The sequence below is a fragment of the Dermacentor variabilis genome, unplaced genomic scaffold, assembly GCF_050947875.1.
Source record: "Dermacentor variabilis isolate Ectoservices unplaced genomic scaffold, ASM5094787v1 scaffold_12, whole genome shotgun sequence".
NCBI classification, from domain to species: domain Eukaryota; kingdom Metazoa; phylum Arthropoda; class Arachnida; order Ixodida; family Ixodidae; genus Dermacentor; species Dermacentor variabilis.
The window spans coordinates 2,784,248-2,802,625 of NW_027460280.1; positions in this window are offsets into that span (position 1 = coordinate 2,784,248).

Consider the following 18,378-nt stretch of genomic DNA (forward strand, 5'->3'; position numbering starts at 1 on the left):
CAGACTAGCTCACAAGTATCTGCCACTGGGCAACTCGAGTGACGAAGACTATCCCCCCTACAAAGGCTCATCTTGCCCCGAGCTAGATAACCCCTTCAAGGCATGCGAAGTAAGGGAAGCTCTCCAGAATCTAAATGGCAGGTCTGCCCCTGGTCCTGATGGCATCCCCAACCGTGCCCTCAGAAACCTGGACGACTGCTCTATAGAATGGTTGACAGAGGAGATTAATGGAATATGGGAACGAGGGGTTGTCCCGGAGTCCTGGAAAATGGCCTCGGTCATCCTCATTCCAAAGCCTGGAAGGCCCCCGAGTCTCTCAAACCTCAGACCCATTTCCCTCACGTCCTGCGTGGAGAAAGTAGCGGAACGTGTCATACACAATCGAATTTCTAAGCACATCGAGAAACAAGGACTGTTTCCGTACAACATGATCGGCTTCCGTCCGGCCCTGTCAACGCAAGACGTCATGAAACTCATCAAATGTCAAATCATTGACAACCCAAAAGAGATATAAGAGGCATCCTAGGCTTAGACCTGGAGAAAGCCTTTGACAATGTATCCCATGCTCACATTCTGAACTCCATCTCAGAGCTCAATTTGGGAGACGCCTTCCACAGATACATAAGCTCGTTCCTCCGGGATCGCAAGGCCACGCTCAAAATCGGTGACCTCAAGTCCGACAATTTCAGTTTGGGCCCCAGAGGCACACCACAAGGAGCGGTAGTCTCACCACTGCTTTTTAACATCGCCATGAAGAAATTATCGGAAAGGCTCTCCAACATAGAAGGGATCAATCATACGCTCTACGCTGATGACATCACAATCTGGTGCACCGGAGGAAGCGAAGGAACTGTTGAATTAGGCTTACAGGAGGCTGTAGATCAAACAGAGATGTACCTGGAAAATACTGGGCTTAGATGCTCCCCGAGCAAGTCTGAGCTCCTCCTCTACAGGCCAGTCAGGAGAGGTCCCAAACCTAGAGGCTGGAAACCGTTGTCTGAAATAAACATCAAACTCCACACTAAAAGCGGCTGTACCATCCCCAGAGTAGACACCATTCGGGTCCTTGGCATGTTCATCGAATCCAATGGCAGTAATAATACTACGCTCAACAAGCTCACAGCCAAGATTGAGAACATGATGAGACTCATCAACAGAGTCTCGAATAGGCGTGGAGGCTTAAAGGAAGACAACCTCCTCCGGTTGTTCCACGCCTTCCTCATGAGTCATATAGTTTATGTGGCAGCCATGCACAACTGGTATAACTCCGAGAAGAAACGATTAAACACGCTCATCAGAAAAAGTATAAAAAAGTACTAGGCATTCCGTTACGGGCGAGCACGGACCTCCTTATGCAACTAGGAGTGCACAACACATTGGACGAGATAATCGAGGCCCAGGAGTCAGCCCAACTGGCCCGTCTATCCTCTACCCCGGCTGGAAAGAAGATCCTGGCAGTTCTTGGGATCAACCCTATCCTCATGAAAGAGCGGAAATATGAAATTTCAGAAAATCAAAGGAACAACATACGAGTTGCACCGTTTCCCCGTAATGTTCATCCTCAACACAACGTAGGCAGACGCAGGGCAAGAGCCCTCGCCCTCCTCAAGCGTACCAAAGACGATCCCTACTCGGCATGTTTTGTCGACGCAGCCCAATATGGACAGTCGTCTAACTTCGCCATTGCCCTCGTTGGTCACAACGGACAGATAGTGAATGCGGCTTCCCTGAAGTGCTCAACACCAACCAGAGCAGAGCAGGTCGCAGTTGCTATAGCACTCCTAGACAACAGCAGATCACAAATCTTCACTGATTCGAGGTCGGCGGTCAGGCCTTTCGCTTCAGGATCCATCGCCGAGGAGGCTCACAAGATTCTCAAGAACAAGATAATCTCTCCGCACACCATCACGTGGTTTCCGGCTCACCTCGACCCCCAGCTTGACTCGTTTCCCAATCTTAATGACATTGCCCACTCCCAAGCACGCGCACTAACCCACCGCGCGGGAGCAAGATTGAGCTCAGACTCCGGTGTTCTCGAGTTTCGGGATACTCTCACTACTTTCAGCGAAATTACTACGCACTATCACCTGGGTAGGAGGACTTATCCTCCCCCTCACTGCAAACTGGCTAGACCTCTGGCGTCCACTTTACGCATGCTTCAGACGCAGTGCTATCCAAACCTGGCCCTTTTCCACACAATCACTCCAGAGGCTTTCAGCTCTACTTGCCCCGACTGTGGGGCTGTTAGCAATTTGGCACACATGCTCTGGCGATGCCCCTCGTTACAGGGACCCAATCGCATCACAGAACAAGAATGGAGCTCTGCCATCCGGAGCTCAGAGTATGCACGTCAAACTTGGGCGGTCCAGAGAGCCCACGATGCGGCGGTTAGGCTCGGCCTACCCGTCCCCACGTGGGAGCGGCCCGCAGCTCTGCCCTAGGGCAAAGCTTCTCAGGACCTTGTTATTAAAGTTCTTTGTCTGTCTGTCTGTCTGGTGAATATTTTACATAATACTGAGAGCAAACTAATAGGCCTGTAATCTTTCAACTCGTTAACGTCTTCATTTTCGTGTATTAGTATAATATTTGCATTCTTCCACTTTTCTGGGACCCTTTAAGTCGATAAACACTTCGCAAAGAGAGCCGCCAGTTTTTCAAGCATTACGTCTCCTCCATCTTTGATTAAATTGACTGTTATTTGATCTGCTGCTGCCGCTTTTCCCCGCTTCATTCTTGCAAGGCCATTCTGACCTTATCGCTAGTTATAGGAGGAGTCTTTGCAACCTGTTCATTACTGCTTCGAATGGAGGTATCGTGGCTCCTCTGGGTACAGTACAGGTCAGTATAGAATTCTTCCGCTACTTTTACTATATCTTCGAGATTGCTGATGATGTTGCCCTGCTTATCTTTCAGTGCATATATCTTGGTTTGTCCTATGCCAAGTTTCCGTCTCACTGATTTCCGGCTGCGTCCCTTTTTGACTGCTTCGTCAGTCTTTCTGACATTATAATTTGGAATATCCCATTCTCGTAGTTGATCAAGTTTGACAGTTCCGCGAATTCTATCTTATCTGTTGAGTTGGACACTTTCATGCTTTGTAGTTCCTTTATTGTGTCCTTAGTTACTTGGGAGAGCTTGCCTACTGGTTGCCTTGATGCCTTGCCTCCCACTTTAATCGCTACTTTTGAAGCCAGCCAAGTTACTGTTTCATAGGCAGAAAGTCTTCATTTTTCCGCGGAGGGGGGGCGGGTGGCTAGGGCCCGACCAGCTATATATTGTCACGTGGTAATCAATGCGAAATGCCGTCTGGCAGGACCTCATAGTCCAGTGCGCCAATACGACGAATGACCTTGTAGGGTCCGAAATAGCGTCGCAATAGTTTCTCACTCAGTCCTCGTCGGCGTGTCGGGGTCCAAACCCAAACACAGTCGCCGGGCTGGTACTCGACGTAGTGTCGTCGAAGGTTGTAGTGTCGGCTGTCGGTCCTCTGCTGGTTCTTGATCCGAAGGCAGGCGAGCTGTCGGGCTTCTTCGGCGCGCTGGAGATAGGTGGCAACGTCAAGATTCTCTTCGTCGCAGACGTGCGGAAGCATGGCGTCGAGAGTAGTCGTCGAATTCCTGCCGTAAACCAGCTTGAACGGTGTGATCTGTGTTGTTTCTTGCACCGCCGTGTTGTAAGCGAAGGTTACGTACGGCAGGACGGCATCCCAGGTCTTGTGTTCGACGTCGACATACATTGCTAGCATGCCGGTGAGTATCTTGTTAAGGCGCTCCGTGAGACCATTCGTCTGCGTGTGGTAGGCAGTTGTCCTCCTGGGGCTTGTTTGGTTGTATTGCAGAATGGGCTTGGGTGAACTCTGCTGTAAAGGCCGTTCATCTGTCGGTAATGAGGACTTCTGGGGCACCATGTCGCAGCAGGATGTTCTTCACGAAAAATTTCCCCACTTTGGCAGCTCTGCCTTTCGGTAGAGCTTTAGTTTCAGCGAAGCGGGTGAGATAGTCCGTCGCCATGACGATCCACTTATTTCCGGATGTTGACGTCGGAAGAGGTCCCAACAAATCCACTCACGATCCACTTATTCCACGATCCACTTATTTCCGGATGTTGACGTCGGAAGAGGTCCCAACAAATCCATCCCGATCTGCTGAAATGGTCGGCAAGGAGGTTTGATCGGCTGTAGTAATCCTGCTGGCCTTGTCGGTGGTGTCTTGCGTCGCTGACAGTCTCGGCATGTCTTGACGTAACGGGCGACATCGGCGGTCAGACGCGGCCAGTAATACCTGTCCTGTGTCCTCGACAGGGTCCGAGAGAATCAGAGGTGCCCAGCGGTTGGATCGTCATATAGGGCGTGGAGTACTTCTGGACGCAGAGCTGATGGAACAAAAAGGTAGCTGGCGCGGACTGCCGATAAGTTCTTCTTCACGAGCAGGTTGTTTTGCAGCGTGAACGAAGACAATCCGCGCTTAAATGCCCTAGGGACAACGTCGGTGTACCCTTTCAAATACTCGACGAGGCCTTTTAGCTCCGGGTCTGCTCGTTGCTGTTTAGTGAAGTCTTTCGCGCTTATTATTTCGAGGAAGGCGTCGTCGTCCTTGTCATCTTGCGGCGGGGAATCGATGGGGGCGCGTGATAGGCAGTCGGCGTCAGAGTGTTTTCGACCGGACTTGTAGATTAACGTGACGGCATATTCTTGCAGTCTGAGGCTCCACCGCGCCAGCCGTCCTGAAGGGTCCTTTAAGTTAACTAGCCAACACAACGCATGATGGTCGCTGACGACATCGAATGGCCTGCCATATAGGTAAGGGTGGAATTTTGCTGTAGCCCACATGATGGCGAGCCATTCCTTTTCAGTTGTAGAATAATTGCCTTCAGCTTTTGACAGTGACCGGCTAGCATAAGATATCACCCGTTCATGTCCGCCTTTCTTCTGGACTAGGGCGGCACCGAGGCCAAGGCTACTGACGTCAGTGTGGATTTCGGTATCGGCGTTTTCGTCGAAGTGTGCAAGTACTGGCGGCGACTGCATGCGTCGTTTGAGTTTTTGAAATGCCTCGGCCTGTGGCGTTTCCCACTTGAACTCGACGTCACATTTGGTTAGATGTGTTAGCGGCTCAGCGATGCGGGAAAAGTTAGTGAGTTAGTTAATTTGGGTTTAATGGCGCAAAAGCGACTAAGGCCATGCTGCGCCAGCCACAAGATATTAAGAAATCAAATGTTAAAGCCTCGAAAGCTGCGTTATTTATAGTGTGTGCAAAAAACTGGTTTCTTCTAAAAAGTTCAACAAGTCAGTGAAGGGCACTAGCGGTTCATCTCCGAGTATTAAAGGTATGTATAAGTTGTAGAGATTGTGTAAAAGCTTCCGTTCCGTGTTTCAGTGTTTAGACATGTCATAATAACGTGCATTACTGTGAGTGGCTCATGGCATTTCTCGCAAGTTGGCGGGTTTTCGTTTTGAAGTAGAAAATTGTGTGTCAGGTGTGTATGCCCTATTCGAAGTCGACATAGGATCACCTCGTAGAAGCGTTGCTGGTGACTGCACGACTTCCACTCACCAAGCAGGGGTTTTATTGCGTGTAACTTGTTATTTATGCAAGCGTCCCATTCGAGTTGCCACTTTGATGTCAGAGCCTTAAATAAAATCGCTCGGATACTGTCTTTGTATGGAAGTGTTGTTTGCTTTATAACTTTGTGCGCTGCCATGACGCGCATCTATCTGCGGCTTCATTCCCTGGTATTCCAACATGGCTTGGGACCCAGCGAAATCGTAAGGTTCTTCCGTATTCATTATAGGCCAACATGTTTAGGATGTCGCCAAGTAAGGGTTCAGACGCGGAGTTAAGGTTTAGAGCTCTGAGTTCGCTTAACGAATCGGTATATATGATAGAATTCACCTGCTTGTCGCTAGTAATTTTTTTTACTGCCGTCCATATCGCAAAAACTTCGGCGGTAAACACTGAAAAAAAATTGCTTATCCGAATGCTATTTTGCCAATTTTTCGTTATTATTCCGACACCTACGTATTCTTGTGTCTGGAGCCGTCAGTGTAAAATTCCGTGTAATTTTTATATTTTTCTTGAATAGCTCGGAACTCTTGTGTTATGTGTTCTTGCGAAATGTCTTTTTTCTTTAGATATGTTAGTGTGCAGTCACATAGCTGTGAAAAGTACCATGGGGGCAACCTTGGTGGCCTTTCAACAACCTGCAGGACCTCATGAGGGACTTCATAAGTCTGACAGTATTCGTGTCTTAAGATCAGTAGCCGAATCATGTGCGGTTTTTTGTATAGTGTATCCGTGATTCGCACTGTGTTACGATGCTGCAGCATATATGTTGTGGTGATGACCGAATTCTCAGTATGTAGAAAAGTGTAAGTAGTGCTCTGAGGTGCTGTAAGGACGGCTCATTGCAGTCAACGTATAAACTTTGGACAAGGGATGTTCTGTAGGCACAGCTCGCCAGTCGTAGGCCAAGATTGTAAACTGGATCAAGTCGCTTAATGTAGGACTGCCTAGCGGCACCATAAACTACACTACCGTAGTCGAGGATGCTGCGCACAAGAGACCGGTATATACGTAATAGACATGTTCCGTCAGACCCCCAGTGCTTGTGCGATAAAACCTTGAGGATATTTAGAAATTTATTTGCTTTTATTTCACTTGCGTTAATGTGGGCAAGCAAATTCAGTTTTGTGTCAAACGTTGCGCCTAAAAATTTGTAGTCTTCTTTGACCGGCAGCGTTGCACCATACAATGTGAGAACTGGAGTGCAATGTAACCCTCGCTTCTGGGAGAAAAGAACTGTAAAAGTGATGTGTGTTGAAAAACAGAAACCATTTTTGTCAGCCCATAATGTGAGATTATTTATAGTTATTTGTAGATGTCTTTCGCAGGTGGGTAGATTTGAAGCGCGGCAAGCCACTTGCAAATCGTCGACATATAATGAGTGCATAACAGAGGATGGGACGATCTTATTAACAGAGTTCATTTTGACTATGAAAAGTGTCGTGCTTAGAATGCAACCTTGTGGGACGCCATTTTCTTGTGTAAATGTGAGTAAAAGTATTGTGCCGAGACGCACTTGAAATGTTGTATTCGACATGAAATCACATAGACAATTTAGCATTCTGCCGCGAATCCCCAGGTCAGCCAGGTCCCTCAAGATTCCATATCGCCACGTCGTATCATACGCCTTTTCTAAATCGAAGGAAACCGTGAGACAGTATTGTTTGTGTAGAAACGCGTCACGTATTTCCTGTTTTAGTCGCACGAGATGGTCAGTGGTGGAGCAGCCCTTTTTGTATCCGCACTGGTGCATATCTATTAGCCGTCTTGTTTCAAGGATGAATGTGAGTCTGATGTTCATGATGCTCTCACAGGATTTGGCTAGACAGCTTGTTAATGCAATGGGTCTGTAGCTGCTAGGGGATGTTGCGGGTTAACCAGATTTTAGAAAAGGCACTACTATCGCATTTTTCCAATCTGTGGGCATTACCCCAGACTCCCGTATCTTATTGAAAAATTTAAGAAGTGCCGATGCTTGAGATAAGTGTGCCGGCATTGTGCAGTGGACACGGTCAAGACCTGTTGCCGTTTTTTTACCGGCAGAGAGAACTCTGTTCAGTTCATGTATATTGAGGGGGTGTACATTTCAGCTAAAGTGGCGGGCAGTGTCTGTCTCTCCGCCGATTCTTTATATTTTAAGAATGAAGTTGAATAGTGCGCTGAGCTGGAGATGTGTTCACCCAATGAGTTGGCCTGGTCCTGTAGTGTTGTTTGTGTGCCTGGACATGTGAGTAGTGGTATTGTGTATGATGAGCACTCTCCTCTAAATTTTCTCACCTGGTCCCACATTCGTTTTGATGTGACTGTACTATTGATTGGAGATATGCATTTTTGCCGTGATGATTTCTCCGCATTTTTTCGAATAAGTGGTGCTTTGCCTTTGGCCTATTTGAATTTTAGAAGATTGTTATAAGTAGGGTACCTCCGTAGGATTGTTCGTTTTTGGTTTCAGTACATTCGTTTGTCCACCAAGGATTTAGCTTTTTGCGCACAATACCGGATGACTGGGGTATTATCTTTTCTGCCGCTGAGAGTATAACTTCAGTGATTTTTTATTAAGTTCGTCAATACTAAGCTCTGGCAAAAAGACATTTTCCAGTTTCGCGTTCTCCATAAAAACCTGCCAGTCAGCCAGCTGTAATTTCCATCAGCGTGGTCTAGTTACTAAGGTTTGTGGTGATGAAAGGAGTTTGATGAGTGCGGGCAAGTGTTCGCTACCATATGACGTGTCGAGAGAGTCCCATTTAAGATCAGCAAAAAGAGAGGACAAACAAAAGGCTAAATCTAAACAACTAAATGTGCGGGAAGTCGGTGAGGAATAAGTTGGTGCACCTGAGGTTAAAAGCCATATGTCATTTGACAAAAATTTTTTAGAGAGTTTTAGTATAGCGTAAAGCAGCAAACGCAAAGAGTTAGCGTTAGCGTTAGCGTTGCGTGCACCACACTGCGCATGCGCTGTACGTAAACGCTGCTGGAGCTCTTACGTACGTAAGCTATTTTCAGGATTTAGCGTTGAACACTAACGCACGCAAGGGGAGCCTTACGTACGGCAAGATGGCGGCGCCAGTCGAAGTGAGAGCAGCCCGCTTCGGATCTATCGAGTCGTCGGCCTGCACTGTTCGGCTCATTCGTTCCCCACTAATGCTCGTGTTTGCTTTAGATTTGTGTGATGATGCTTCGACAGTGGTGCACAGGTGACAAATGGGCGTTGTTTACGATATACGTTCTCGAATAGCGGCGCAGTAGGCTTAACGAGAGGGGTTGCTAATGTTTGCTCATGTTTGCTGTATCCGCCTCGAGATGGCGCCCAAGTGTATTTCGCTCGTTCGCTTGGTGTAAAGCCGCATGTCAAGCCGATGCCTGTCACGTTTTCCGCGGCAAAACACAGTAGTGTGGTCGGTGCTGTGGTCACAATGCGTGTGCGTTTTACCGACGACGACGATATGAACCTCCTGAAGGAGGTTTTTGCCTTGAACTCATTGGGACGGACGTCAAGATGGGCGTCCGTTGCAAAAAAGTGGAAAGAAGTGGGAAATCGGATTTCTGCAAGCGAAATTGCCGGCGAAACGTCCCCTCCGGAATAGCTTCGATGTTGAGTGGATCTTGAGGACACGTAGAACCTGCGCGGTCGCTCTCGTTCCCGAAGCATGAGGGCGTCGATGTCATCCCAACTTAAAAAGGACACGTAATATGGGTCCCACAGAACACTCGATCGCGGCATGCTCAGAATAATCGGTGCGTTTCGCGACTCTCGACAAAACAACACTCAAACCAAACACCTACATGCGTAATTATCGCATCGACTGTGGCTTTCGATAAGCTTGACTTAGGGACACACTTGCGGATTCGGCATTGGATAAGCTCGGCATTTCGTATGGATTTGGCTTTCCAGTACTTTGTGTTTTTACATCTAGATGGCGCTGTATTTGTTTGCGTTAACGTTAACGCTTTTCTCCGTTCCGCTATTCTAAAACACTACCTTGTGCCGCGCAGTGCAGTCTTTCTTTGCCTTAGCGTTGCGTCGCACGCTAACGCTAACGCAAGCATTTTACGCTATACTAAAACTGTCTAAAATTTTCAATGAGTTGCCCTCTTTGGTCAGTTTTGACACTGCCCCAAAGAGTACAATGAACATTAAAATGTCCTACTGAAACAAATGGGTCCGGTAACTTATAGGTTAGATTTTATAAGTCTTTAATAGTAAAATGTGTGTGGGGTAGAATATATAGTGAGCAAATGGTGATGGTTTTGTAGCATAGAATGGTGGCAGCTGCGGCTTCTAAAGATGTATTTCATTGGACATTTCGGGTAGGAGTGCCGCCCTGCACGACTATAGCCGCTCTACCTGACAAACGGCTGGAATATTCGCGGTCCCTTCGGACAACGGTGAAGCCTCTAAGGAATTGACTGTGCTATGGCTTAAGTTTGTTTCCTGTAGGCAAAATACGACTGGCGAAAACTTATTAGTTATGTCTTTAATGTCACCTAAGTTGTGAATTGTGAACCACGGCGCTGCAATTTTACTTCAGTAATTTTCCTTTTCCTTTTTTTTCTCTCCTCCCTTAAACTCGTTCTCTTAACTACTACACGCAGAAACAAAGCAACAGCGCTCGCCCACAAATGAGAAAATATATATATATACATATATATATAGTCATACAAGAAGCCAACAAACACTGACACCAAGGACAACATATAGGAAATTACTTGTGCTTAATAAATGAAATAAAGAAACGATAAATTAATGGAAATTAAAGTGAATGAAAAAACAACTTGCCGCTGGTGGGAACCCAACCCACAACCTTCGCATTTCGCGTGCGATGCTCTACTAATTGAGCTACCACGGCGCTGTTTTCCCATCCACTTTCTTGGGCATTTATGTGTCCTAGTAGAACACTGGGAGTATATATTGTCACGCGCTAAGGCAAGAATAGGCAGCAGTATCAGCAGCCAGACACGAAAATGTCAGACACAAGGAGGACGGTTCACCAGCTGGCGCAAGATCCTTGACTTCGTCGTCTTCAATCACCGTTTTTGCTGGGCACGCAACGCTGGCTCAAAACACCAGGTGGCAATATATATATGTATAGAAAATTGACAGTCATAGCACTCGTAGGACAGCAATCTGGGCCGTTCTCTTTTCGAAAGTAGTCATATTAGGGTTATTATAATTAGACAAAGGTATTTCGCTCTCGTGAGCAGCAGTCCTTGGGATAGTTACTCGGGCTAGCTTCCCACGCTAAGCGTGCCGCGCTCGCCTCACACCTGCTTAAGCTTTTCCTAGTCTCTACAGCCGCTCGAGTTCCCTCTCATCGACGGGCGGCCATTTCTTCCAGAAAGTATGCCTTCCAACCAGCAAAAATCCGCCATCGCGGACAACATCAGTCTCTTTCCACGTAAGTACGAGGCTCTGGAAAGGAGCTATGGCGCTTCAATGTAACCTGGGGCCTGACGGACCAACCGACTGAGTTATCTCTCCGGGCAACATCCAAGAGTAACGAGTTCAAATCCCCTGTGCTCTTCCTTTTTTTTTGTTTTCTTCTTTTTCCCCCTTTTTTAAATCTATTTTCTTCTAGTTTATCACTATACGAGGAAATTGCATATCTTCGCCACGACCGTACACACGGGGACCCTCTAAAAAAAATTATCCTTTATTATGTATGGCCACTCATGCGCAGGTCATAAACTACCAGGTTTCTCCAGTTGAGTGCCATCTGTGCGGTTTACCCGGCCTCTGATTGGTCCACCTTGACTGATTGAAGAAGGCACCAGTGTCGGTTAAATAAGGCGTACGACTCTTGCGGTGGCGAAGAGGTAGAGTATCCGCATCGCGTGCAAGAGGACCGTGGCTCTAATCCCAGTGCCGCGCAATTTTCCACCGGAAAAAAAAAATCCGCCTGTTGAGAAAATTGGATAAACAGGCCTGGAGTGCGGCCTGATCCCGGTGAGCAGAACCGGTAACGCACTCTCTCACCAGAGCAGGATTGGTCACCCAGTACTTGGCCACAACCTCCTATACGAATACAACTATCAAACCCCGGCCGTCAGTCCCCAGCAGCCGCGAAGCAACTGACCACGGCGGCGGTCAGATCTGTGACGCAGCAGAGGGTGCTAAGAATCCCTGGCTCCGGACAGGCTGCCATTGGAATCTGAACCTGGCAACGTTTAACGTTAGAACGCTATCTAGTAAGGCGAGTCTAGCAGTGTTATTGGAGGAATTAGAGGGTAGTAAATGGGATATAATAGGGCTCAGTGAGGTTAGCAGGACAAAAAAAGCATATACAGTGCTAAAAAGCGGGCACGTCCTGTGCTACCGGGGCTTAGCGGAGAGACGAGAACTAGGAGTCGGATTCCCTATTAATAAATAGCTGGTAACATACAGGAATTCTACAGCATTAACGTGAGGGTGGCAGGTCGTGTTGTCAATGTTAATAAGAGGTACAAATTGAAGGTCGTACAGATCTACGCCCCTACCTCCAGTCATGATGACCAGGAAGTCGAAAGCTTCTATGAAGACGTGGAATCTGCGATGGGCGACTAGCGATGGGCGACAGATGGGCGACTTCAATGCCAGGGTAGGCAAGAAGCAGGCTAGAGACAAGTCAGTGGGGGAATATGGCATAGGCTCTAGGAATAGCAGGGGAGAGTTATTAGTAGAGTTTGTAAAACAGAATAATATGCAGATAATGAATACCTTCTTCCGCAAGTGGGTTAGCCGAAAGTGGACGTGGAGGAGCCCAAATGGCGAGAGTAGAAATGAAATAGACCTCATACTCTGCGCTAACCCTGGGATCATACAACATGTGGAAGTGCTCGGCAAGGTGCGCTGCAGTGACCATAGGATGGTAAGAACTCAAATTAGCCTAGACATGAGGAGGGAACGGAAGAAACTGGTACATAAGAAGCCAATCAATGAGTCAGCGGTAAGAGGGAAACTAGAGGAATCCCGGATCAAGCTACAGACCAGGTATTCGGCTTTAACTCAGGAAGAGGACCTTAGTGTTGAAGCAATGAACGACAATCTTATGGGCATCATTAAGGAGTGTGCAATAGAAGTCGGTGGTAACTCCGTTAGACAGGATACCAGTAAGCTATCGCAGGAGACGAAAGGTCTAATCAGGAAACGCCAATGAATGAAAGCCTCTAACCCTGCAGCTAGAATAGAACTGGCAGAACTTTCTAAGTTAATCAACAAGCGTAAGAAAGCAGACATAAGGAACTATAATATGGATAGAAATGAACATGCTCTCAGGAACGGAGGAAGCCTAAAATCAGTGCAGAAGAAACTAGGAATAGGCAAAAATCAGATGTATGCGTTAAGAGACAAAGCCGGCAATATCATTACTAATATGGATGAGATAGTTCAAGTGGCTCAGGAGTTCTATAGAGATTTATGCAGTGCCAGTAGCACCTACGACGATAATGTGAGAGAAAATAATTTAGAGCAATTGCAAATCCCACAAGTAACGCCGGAAGAAGTAAATAACGCCTTGGGAGCTATGCAAAGGGGGAAGGCAGCTGGGGAGGATCAGGTAACAGCAGCTTTGTTGAAGAATGGTGGGAACATTGTTCTTGAAAGACTGGCCACCCTATATACACAATGCCTCAAGACCTCGAACGTACCGGAATCCTGGAAGAACGCTAACATAATCCTAATCCATAAGAAAGCGGACGCCAAAGACTTCAAAAATTATAGACCGATCAGCTTACTGTCCGTTGCCTACAACCTATTTACTAAGGTAATCACAAATAGAATCAGGAACACCTTAGACTTCTGTCAACCAAAGGACCAGGCAGGATTTCGTAAACGCTACTCAACAATAGACCATATTCGCACTATCAATCAGTTGATAGAGAAATGTGCGGAATATAACCAACCCTTATATATAGCTTTCATTGATTACGAAAAAGCGTTTGATTCTGTCGAAACCTCAGCAGTCATGGAAGCATTACGGAATCAGGGTGTAGACGAGCCATATGTAAAAATACTGAAAGATATCTATAGCGGTTCCACACCCACCGTAGTCCTCCACAAAGAAAGCAACAAAATCCCAATAAAGAAAGGCGTCAGACAGGGAGATACGATCTCTCCAATGCTATTCACAGCGTGTTTACAGGAGGTATTCAGAGACCTGGAGTGGGAAGAATTGGGGATAAAAGTTGATGGAGAATACTTTAGTACCTTCCGATTCGCTGATGATATTGCCTTGCTTAGTAACTCAGGAGACGAAATGCAATGTATGCGCACTGACCTGAAGAGGCAAAGCAGAAGGGTGGGTCTAAAAGTTAATCTGCAGAAAACCAAAGTAATGTTTAACAGTCTCGGAAGAGAACAGCAGTTTACGATAGGTAGCGAGGCACTGGAAGTTATAAGGGAATAAATCTACTAGGGCAGGTAGTGACCACGGATCCGGATCATGAGACTGAAATAATCAGAAGAATGAGAATGAGCTGGTGTGCGTTTGGTAGGCATTCTCAAATCATGAACAGCAGGTTGCCACTATCCCCCAAGCGAAAAGTGTATAAAAGCTGTGTCTTACCAGCACTCACGTATGGGGCAGAAACATGGAGGCTTACGAAAAGGGTTCTGCTTAAATTGAGGACGACGCAACGAGCTATGGAAAGAAGAATGATAGATGTAACATTAAGGGATAGGAAAAGAGCAGATTGGGTGAGAAGAAACGCGGGTTAATTACATCTTAGTTGAAATGAAGAAAAAGAAATGGGGGGCGGGCATGGGCAGGACATGTAATGAGGAGGGAAGATAACCGATGGTCATTAAGGGTTACGGACTGGATTCCAAGGGAAGGGAAGCGTAGCAGGGGGCAGCAGAAAGTTAGGTGGGCGGATGACATTAAGAAGTTTGCAGGGACAACATGGAAACAATTAGTACATGAGCGGGGTAGTTGAAGAAGTATGCGAGAGGCCTTAGCCCTGCAGTGGGCGTAACCAGGCTGATGATGATGATGATGATGAAATTGTGAATCAGTCCTCTACAATTCCAATGCATGATAAAAGCCATAGTGGCAGAATTGAGAATGCTAATTTATATATATGTACTAATGGAAGAACGGTAACCGTTCAGGTTACCGGTCCCTTTGTTCGCTTAGTTATTGTGAGCTTGTCTTTCTTAGTGCGCTCCAGAGAGCGCTGATCTTTTGGCGTCCATGATGCCGGAGTTTTTGTGTCGCCCTCCATAGCCTTATCCGAGGCGCTGGATGGTCGAGAACGAGGCGCTGAGACGCGCGTCTCAGGCCTAGGAGTTCGATTTAGCCTGGGGCCCTGTGAAACCGGGGTCTGCAGGCCCGTCTTTGATGATGATGATGATGATGATGATGATGATGATGATGATGGAGCAGAACTGGCTGCTGCTCCCAAGGAGGCGGATGGAGTTACTACTGGGCCACTGAGTGCGGTCCCTCTAGACTCCTGAGACCACTGCGGTGCTGTCTCCTGCGGCACCGCACTGGCGTAGGTTGTTTGAAGTAAGTGCTAATTTCTTTCTTGCTTCATGGAAGAAATCTTCTCTTTCACCGTAAGTGCAATTATCTCTTTTTCTTTCTTTCAGCAAGTTCAAGATCGTGAATACGCTGAATGATCTCCTTTGCAGTTCGTACAGTGTGGAGCAGCATTGCAGTTCTCCGAATGATGGTCATTGGCACTACACTTTGCACATGTCGATTTACCTCTGCATGAATGCGATGCATGTCCGAACCTCTGGCACTTGAAACACCGCCTTGGGTTTGGAATATACGGTCTTACGTTGATGTTCAGATAGCCTGCATCAAGTGTAGTAGGTACAATACTGGTACCAAAGGTAAGTATAATTTGTTTGGTCGGGATTTGTTCGTCATTTCTTCGGAGAGTTATTCTTTGAACTTTGATTACATTTTGTTCTTGGAAACCTTCCAGGAGTTCTTCATCGCACAGGTTTAAGAAATCTTCTGATATTACGTCGCTGCTTGTGTTGAGAGAACGGTGTGCTGAGATTGTGACTTTAATGTCACCGACACTGGCGAGATCATCGAGCTTTTCTACTTGGTCCTTGGTTTTGAGTTCAAGGAGGCGGTCCCCACTTGACATCTTTTAAACCTTGTACTGTTTTCCGATATTTTCTACTAGCATTTTGCTACTAGTAATGGGGATACTTTTCTGATTGGCAGATATCCTTCACTGTGCATCACATGGTAGCGTGGGAATGTTTGTACGTTGCTTTTTAGAGTGAAATCAAAAATTGCTTCGGTGCGCCCTCTTTTGTTAGGACGATATGGAAGGGGGGGAGGGGGGTAATGCATTCACCATGTCATTCTTAGAATATTCAGCGGCGGTGGTAGCCACCCACCACCGAGCCCAACAACGGGACGCTACGAGGTTAGGAACATACCTGTAGACGTCAGCTATACAACGCCGCTATAACCAAATATATGTACCCAAGTCTGGGTAGATACGCACGGTTAAAACCTTGCTGCCTGGAAAATGAGAAGTAAAATGAAGTGACTAGAAGACAGGAAAGATTCAAAGTGAGAGAGAAAGACGAAGAGTGGAGACGGGGACAGGAAGAGGCAACTACCGATTTCCCCCGGGTGGGTCAGCCCGGGGGTGCCGCCTAAGTGAAGCGGAGGCCAAAGAGGAGTGTTGCCGCCACCGAGGGGCCGTAAAGGTCCAAACACCCGGCATTGGCTCAACCCCCAGGATCCCCTTTTCCCCGGACACAGCTAAGCCGCGCACTGTTACACGCGGGAGGCTCCAACCCTCGTGTGCTCGGGTACGTGGTGTCGCAACACATCAAACGCCTGCTCACGCATACGCCCCTGCGGGGGCGATGCGGGAAAAATCCTTGACAAAGCGCCTGTAGCAGGCGCACATGCCAAGGAATCTACGCACTGCCTTCTTGTCGGTGGGCTGCGGGAACTTTGCGATGGCAGCTGTCTTCTGCGGGTCGGGGCGTACTCCAGATTTGCTGATGACGTGGCCTATAAACAGAAGCTCATCGTAAGCGAAGCGGCACTTTTCCGGCTTCAGAGTAAGCCCTGATGACTTGATGGCCTCTAATACTGTCGCAAGCCGCCTAAGGTGATCGTCGAAATTTAATGACGTCATCCAAGTAAACAACACGCGTATGCCACTTCAATCCTGCTAACACCGTGTGCATGACGCGCTGAAACGTTGCAGGCGCCGAGCATAGTCCGAATGGCATGACCTTGAATCGTAGAGGCCGTCTGGCGTGATGAAGGCGGTCTTTTCGCGATCTATCTCGACTTCTATTTGCCAGCAGCCAGACTTCAGGTCCATCGACGAGAAGTATTTAGCATTGCAGAGTCGATCCAATGCGTCGTCTATCCGTGCAAGGGGATATACCTCCTTCTTCGTGATCTTGTTCAGTCGACGATAATCGACGCAGAAACGTAGGGTTCCGTCCTTTTTCTTCACCAGGACTACAGGAGATGGCCACGGACTTTTCGACGGCTGGATGATGTTGTCGAGCAGCATTTCGTCGACTTGATGCCTAATAGCTTCACATTCTCGCGTCGAACCTCGGTAACGGCTCTGGCGGAGTGGTCGAGCGCACTCTTCGATTATTAGCGATGCTTTGCGACTGGTGTTTGTCGAATCCTCGATGAAGTCGAAAAGCAGTCTTTGTACAGTCGGAGAAGACTTCTGAGCTGTTGCTGCTTACTCATGGGGAGATGTGGATTTACGTCAAAGTCTGGTTCGTGAACTATGGTCGTCTGGGTAGATGCGGCAGAATCCGAGAGGACAAACGCATTGCTGGTTTCCAGAATGTCCTCGATGCACGCGATCGTCGTGCCCTTGTTGATGTGCTTGAACTCCTTGCTGAAGTTCGTCAGCAACACTTTCGTTTTTTCTCCGTTCAGAAGAGCGATCCCTCTTGCGTCGCAAATTTCACGGTCTAGCAGTAGGCGTTGGTCACCCTAGATGACGACTTCTACGTCGGCAGGTGTTTTGGTGCCGACGGAAATGAGAATACTAGAGCGGGGCGGGATGCTGACTTGACTTTCAAGCACGCTTAAGGCGTGGTGACTACGAGAGCTCTCCGGCGGTATCGCACGATCTTCCGACAGCGTTATCAACTTCGACTTCAGGTCGATGATTGCGCCGTGTTGGTTCAAGAAGTCCATGCCGAGAATGACGTCTCGTGAACACTGTTGGAGGATAACGAAGGTGGCAGGGTAAGTCCGGCCATGAACGGTAATTCTTGCTGTGCAGATTCCAGTCGGCGTGATGAGGTGTCCTCCAGCGGTCCGAATTTGAGGGCCTTCCCATGCAGTCTTAACTTTCTTCAACTGGGCGGCGATGTACGTGTCCGCTCATTACGGAGTAATCGGCCCCTGTGTCCACTAAGGTGGTGACTGCGTGGCCGTCGAGAAGCACGTCGAGGTCGGTGGTTCTTTGTCTTGCGTTACAATTAGGTCTTGGCGTCGGATCACGGCTGCGTCGCGTTGACCTGTGGCTGGTACGTGGCATCGTCAGGTTGCCTTTCGTCGGTGTATTCTTTGCTTCCGGACTTCATCGGGGCAGCGTGTCGTTGTTATGCCGTCGAGGTAGTCTATTCGGCGTCTTCGTCGGCGGCGGAGGATCTTCGTTAGTTCGACGAACAGCAACAGCACCTCCATCGGTTGCTGCTTTTAGTTTTCCGGATATGGGCTCGCAGACCGGCCCCGGGCTGGGCCGTGTATGGTCGGCGCTGCGGCGACAGGTGATGGCGAACGGGACGGACGTCGAGGGCTCCACTGAGTGGCGGCGAGGTAGTCGGCGATATCGCGAGGTCGTTCGCCAAGCTGTGGTCTCGGCGCGT